Genomic DNA, 6,454 nt, shown 5'->3' with positions numbered 1-6,454 from the left:
TGCAAGAAGATCAAATGCATCCATTCTTAAGGAAATCAGCCCTGAGTGCTCACTGGAAGGACAGATCATGAAGCTGAGGCTACAGTACTTTGGCCACCTCATGAGAAGAGAAGACTCCCTGGAAAAGACCCTGATGTTGGAAAAGATGGAGGGCACAAGGAGAAGGGGACGACAGAGGACGAGATGGTTGGATAGTGTCTTCAAAGCTACAAACATGAGTCTGACCAAACTGCGGGAGGCAGTGGAAGACAGAAATGCCTGGCGTGCTCTGGTCCATGGGGTCACGAAGAGTCGGACACGACTAAACGACTAAACAACAACAACAACAACAACAACAATGCGCTCCCGTTAAAGGGAGTAAAAATGCCATTCTAGTTCATTACAGCCTGGGGGGAAAGAGGTCAATGGAGGCGCCAGACGGACCTCACTACAGGTCCTGTGAGGAAGGACAGGGAAAGTGTGGCTCTCCAATGTCCTTTGACTACAACTCCCATCATTCTGACCATTGGCTTCTCTGCCCAGGTCTGACGGGAGCAGGAGCCCATCCACATCTGGAGGGTCACAGGCTCCCCATCTCTGAAAATGGGGTACATTAAGCCTTTTTGCTAATTATAGCGCCATGTTAAGTAGTGTGTGAAGCCACCATTTTAATGTGATTTCCAGCTGATTTGCCGGAAAGTGGTGCCTTAGCAATTGTGAGGGGCCCTAGTATGGAAGCAAATTCGACTGGATGGGCCTTCACCCACCTCAGCAGATAAGTTCTTGCAGGATTCTTTATCATGGAGGAGACGCTACTGTTTAGAGCAAAGGGATACAGTGTTTTGATGAGGAAAATAAGCAGAGGCAGAACAGGGTAGAGAGTGCGAGTCAGAACTGGGTCTCACTAAGAGGAGGAACTGTGCTTAGCATGGGCATTTCAGAACTCCAGGTTGCACAGGAAAGGCTCCCACTTACCTACCACCTTCAGCTCAATATCTTGACGGATTGGGTCTTTTACCGCTTGGTGATGGATGTGGCATGAGAAGGTAACTCCAGCGTCGGAGATTTGTGGTGTGAACTCCAGGACAGTTTGTGCATAGAAGAGGTAATTGGGCCCACGCTTGGCAGGGGGCGAGTCAACTTTCAGAGTCTCACTGCCTCGCAGCCACTTCACAGAGACACCGTCAGGGTAAAAGTCGGATGCTGTACATGTCAAAGTGCTTGGTTTTCCCAGCGGCACTTTTGTGGGGCCAAGCGTTAGGCGTGGGGGAGCTGGAGGGAGAGAGGAGAGTTAGGAGAGGATCTCCTTGGACAGCTTAAAGGGTGCTGGGAACTGTAGATCTGTGAGCAGCAAGCTGCAGTTCCCAGGATTCTTCACCGGAAGCCACACAAGTTAAGTGTGCTTTAAATGCAGTGGCGTAGCATGGGTTGTCAGCACCCAGGGCAAGGCAAGTAATTTGCGCCCCCTAACCCGTGGATTTTAGCAGGGGGCAGAGAGCTGCGAGTGCGAGCGCCCCCCCCCCAGATGTTGTGCCCGGTGCGGCCGGCCCCCCTTGCACCCCCACACTATGCCACTGTTTAAATGTATGGCGTGGATGTGACTTCCCTCTTCGCTTCTGCGATAAAAGGCAGCTCTCAGTACAAGGAAGTTGGCGTAGAAGTCATGGTTGAAAACATGCACTAGGAATCTGCAGATCTAATCTCACCTTGCCCATGAACTCATTAGGTGGCCTTTAAGTTACTCACTATCCTCTTAGCCCCAAGTCCTGCCTGGCCCACTCCCAAATGCAGTATGAGCTGCAGTCCTTTATCTCCACTATGCCATCCCTCAAGGTCTGGGAAACTGTCCCGCTTGGGCTACTGCAATGCGCTCTACGTGGGGCTACCTTTGAAGGTGACATGGAAACTATAACTAATCTGGAATGCAGCAGCTACACTGGTGACTGGGAGTGGCTACCGAGACCATATAACAGCAGTCCTGAAAGACCTACATTGGCTACAGTACATTTCTGAGCACAATTCAAAGTGTTGGTGCTGCCCTTTAAAGCCCTAAATGGCCTTGGCCCAGTATACCTGAAGGAGCATCTCCACCCCCATCGTTCAGCCCAGACTCTGATGTCCAGCGCTGAGGGCCTTCTGGTTCCCTCCCTGGGGTTACAGGGAACCAGGCAGAGGGAGTTCTCAGTAGTGGCGTCTGTCCTGTGGAACACCCTCCTATCAGATGTCAAGGAAACAACTATCTGACTTTTAGAAGACACCTTAAGGCAACCCTGCTTAGGGCAGTTTTTAATGTATGATGTTTTATTGTGTTTTTAATATTCTGTTGGGAGCTGCCCAGAGTGGCTGGGGAAACCCACCTAGATGGGTGGGGTATAAATAAATAAATGGTGATGATATTTGTTAAAGCATGCTTTTGTCAAGCCTCTCTTGAGAGGTCATATCTCAGTTCTGTAGTACCACCACAAAGGAGGCCCTACATCAAGGACTTTAATGTGAAATATGTTTAGTGCTTTAAAAAAGGTTTCCCACCCACCGCCTTGCCTCCCTTACCTTCTAATTTCAATGCCACCTTCCCTTCAGCACTGTCAGGAGTATGGAGAACAAAACACGTATACTCCCCAGCATCCTCATCCCTTACGTCCGAGAGGTAGAGGGAGGCGTTGCCCTCTGGCAGCCGCGTCACATCAAGCACTGCTCCCCTCGGTCTAAACACTGTGATGCTGGTATCGAACTTTGCAACGTTTTTTCCTCTCAGCGACCATCTCACAATCAGGAAATCAACGTTTATGGGCCTGGGAGGGTCTAAGGAGAAGTGGCAAGGCAGGGATACGTTAGAGTGTGGCCCTGCCTGGACTGGGGATGAAGGGACTTGGATTATCACGGCTGCCCCTGAAAAGGACAAAGAAATACTGTTAGACTGTAATTAGACCGGACCTACATCACAGGCATCATAAGCCAGTTTTAACTTTTAAGATTCCTGCAGACCGTAGGTATGCAAAAAAGGGATTCCTGAAGACCTTTGGTTTAAAAAACAACAACAAAAAAAAAACCCCAGGCTGGTTAGAGGAGTTTGAGGACTACTTTAAATCTGAATGCGGGATGCACCTTTGACTTCTCAAAAAAGTAACCATCCACTGTGGGTGCAAGGAGAGGGGGAGTACCTCTGGTGTGGGACACGTCAAGCTCTTTCTGGGGTGGCTTGTCCAACTTTGGTCCTCAGTCTGCACTCAGCTCTCACCTGTGGCTATTTTTTTATTATTATTATTATTATTATTATTATTATTATTATTATTATTATTATACTGCCCTATACCCAGAGTCTCAGGGCAATTCACATAAAAAGAGCCAAGAAGCTGTCAGTAGGCGATAGCGGCCACACCCAGGGAAAGGCTTCGACTGGCCGGCTAAATGAGGTGAGGGCAGCTAACGTGTCTCAGACCCTCAGTGAGTTAAGAGATTTCCCCTGCGTGTGAAGACAAGTTCCAGCTATAGAGGGAAGTGAGGGGCAGATGGGGCTTGTCAATCTGGGAAGGTGGCCCATCTAGGAGAAGGAAAAATCTCTGACCCTAAACCTCCACTCCCTTGTGGGACATCTTCAGCAAAGGCTAAGGAGCAAACCCTACACAAATCTGGAGTGGAGTCCCTTGGGCAGTTGGATGGCGCCTTGTACGCCTACTTCCGGCAACTCCTGAGCCAAGCTGGTGCCAAATGTATTGCTCTGGTCTGCTTTGCCTTTTACTGAATTAGACCATCAGTCCACCTAGGCCAGTACTCTCTACACTGACTGGCAGAGGCTCTCCAGGGTTTCAGACAGGAAACCTCTCCTAGTCCTTCTAGAACTAGGCCGCCTGGCCGCCCGTTCCCGGCTCCTGCTGGTCTTTGCGAAGCCGCCTCTCCTTCCCTCCCTCCCTCCTCCTCCATTGCCCTTGCCCCCAGGAGCCCCCCCCAACTGGCAAGGGTCCTCTGGGTGAGGGGATGCGACTTACATGCACCCTGCAAGGAGAGCAGCAAACACGAGAAGCTGGGCATTTTGGGGCCGCCTTGCTTACTTTGTATTCTCCAGAAAGGATGCGAGAGCAATATGCACCTGAGAGACAAAAGTTCAGTTGAACTGTGACTCCCGGGTTCCAGATCAAAACATTCTGCTTTTAAGCAAGCCAGCCCAGACGGGCGTGTAGAAGTTAGGTGTGTTTCTTTTCTTTTTACAAAAACCTCGGTTTTCGAACGCAATCCATTCCGAAAGACCGCTTTAAGTTCCAAAATATTCAAAAACCGAAAACTCAATACGGAAGCATCAATACAATAGGGAAACTCAAAACAGAAGCCATGTGGTATGTTTGACTTCTGAAAAGTGTTCAAAAACTGAAGCAGTTACTTCCAGCATTCAAGTTCCGAAACGTTTGTCAATGGAGAAGTTTGAAAACCAAGGTTCCACTGCAGTTTATACTGGTGATTTCAAAGTCTCCTTTGCATATTTTAAAATAATGTTCTACACGATGTTCTGTTTGATATTTTTGTGAGCCGCTTAGAGGTTTTCTTAACACTGAGTGCTATATATGAATGTTGTTAAATACAGTGGTAACTTGGGTTACAGACGCTTCAGGTTACAGACTCCGCTAACCCAGAAATATTACCTCGGGTTAAGAACTTTGCTTCAGGAGGAGAACAGAAATCGTGCTCCGGCGGTGCGGCAGCAGCAGGAGGCCCCATTAGCTAAAGTGGTACCTCAGGTTAAGAACAGTTTCAGTTTAAGAACGGACCTCCAGTACGAATCAAGTTCTTAACTGGAACTTATACACCTGCTTTTAAAAAATGGTTGCCGAAGGGAGAACGTCACCTTAGTTTTTCGATGGCTGATCAAGCGCCGTGTTCTCAAAACTTTCTGCTTCCGGCCTTGAGGATTATCGAGGCCTAACAGTCACAAAACGGCAGGGCAGAGGCAGAGCAGGTCACAAACTAGAGGCAGAGTTTGCCATAAGCAGCTGGCAGTCACAGATCTCCTTCTTTGTTAAGAATGATTTGTAGCGGCCCAAAGCTTATTTGGGAGCCCATAGGTGCCAACTACCTGGGCCCCTGAGTGCCCAAGCACCCCCAAATTCCCCATTAAGGGGCCGGGCACCCACAAATTGTGGTTCATGTGGGCATTGGGACAGTGCCCTGTTCCCCAAAGCAGCATTGAGCCCCGGGGCTTCATTCAATGCTGTTTCAAGGACGGATGATTTCATTGTTGTTTAGTCGTGTCCAACTCTTCGTGACCCCATCGACCAGAGCACGCCAAGCACTCCTGTCTTCCACTGCCTCCCACAGTGATTCTATGATTTAGTGGAATTGAAGAGTTGGAAAGGACCCCGAGGGCTGTCTAGTCCAACCCTCTGCATTGCAGGAATCTTTTGCCCAACGTCAGGCACTGGTATGTCAATTCATTTCTCCCTAAACAATTGCCATTTAAGTGGCCCTCTAAGGGCATAATATGTGTTTTGAAAAAGTTTTGAAAAAAGATGTTGACACCAAAGATGAAAGGTGTTATTAAAAGCTGAATTCTGTACATGCCTCAATTTGTGGAACAATTTCCCCCGCTAAGTAGTTAGCCAAGTCTCCCAAAGGTTATTGTGATACGCACATCCCCAGATCCTTGCTTGTTGTTGCCATGGGGGGTGTGTGTCTTCATGCATTTATGAGCATTGTGCCAATGCAACAGGTTTGATTGGAGAAATGTATTGTGATTCTTAAAGGGGGCTGCCCCTCAGGCTTGAAGATGTATGACATGTAGCAGATCACAAGTTATTTGGGGTGAAGATAAAGTTCTCTTTTTACATTTTCTGAGAGCTGTGTTTCAAACTTCCATGCAAATTAGGAACTGGGAACAAGTGAGCAACTTCAGCAACATCCTGATAATTACATTAACAGGCTGGTGTTAATAAGATACTTGTCACTGTCTGCACTTTTCTGCATTTCATTTCCTTCTTACCTCACTGTTTGGTATCCACCCCCACCATATCTGCAACTCAGCATAGGCCTGATGCACAACCAATTTCTTTCGTTTTTAAGGTGCCACCAGCCTCTTTGTTGCTGTCATGCTTATAGCATACCATAGCAGGAGAGCAGTGACCATGTGCAACTCCCTGTCAGTCTCCATTTTGTTTTATCTTTTTAAAAGAAACAACAGCACAAGCACTGCCAGCTTCCAAATTTTGAGAGACCCCCAGGCCTTTCCCTGCATCAGTGGGGCTCCTTGAGTACTTGTCTGGCTTCAATGGTGGCAGCAACTGTTTTAATTTATCACTGCCTCCTGTGGATCCTGCCACCTGAGGTGGTTGCCTCATTTTGCCTCATAGGTGGGCTGGCCCTGTATTAGAGGTGCTACCTCTTCAGAAGTAGCAAGCTTTGTCCTGGAAAGCCCTCCCTCTCATCTCAGCTGTTTAATGCAGGCAAGGGAAATGACTTTGTACATTTTCAAGGGAATTGTTGTCTTCTT

At 48.2% G+C, this 6,454-nt stretch overlaps 1 gene segment (V, D, J or C); it reads right to left on the bottom strand.

Moving 5' to 3' along the window:
• Positions 1-4,171, bottom strand: part of LOC310746484 (immunoglobulin heavy constant mu-like) — a 30,986-nt gene extending 26,815 nt beyond the window's left edge. The window contains exons 1-3 of the C gene segment in view: positions 3,966-4,171; positions 2,530-2,868; positions 955-1,251 (exon numbers count right to left, since the gene is read on the bottom strand).
• Positions 4,172-6,454: the final 2,283 nt, after the last annotated feature.

This window comes from Podarcis filfolensis (assembly GCF_964270895.1).
Source record: "Podarcis filfolensis genome assembly, chromosome: 13".
In the NCBI taxonomy this organism is placed as follows: Eukaryota; Metazoa; Chordata; class Lepidosauria; order Squamata; family Lacertidae; genus Podarcis; species Podarcis filfolensis.
This window is presented reverse-complemented; position numbering and strand designations above follow the sequence as displayed.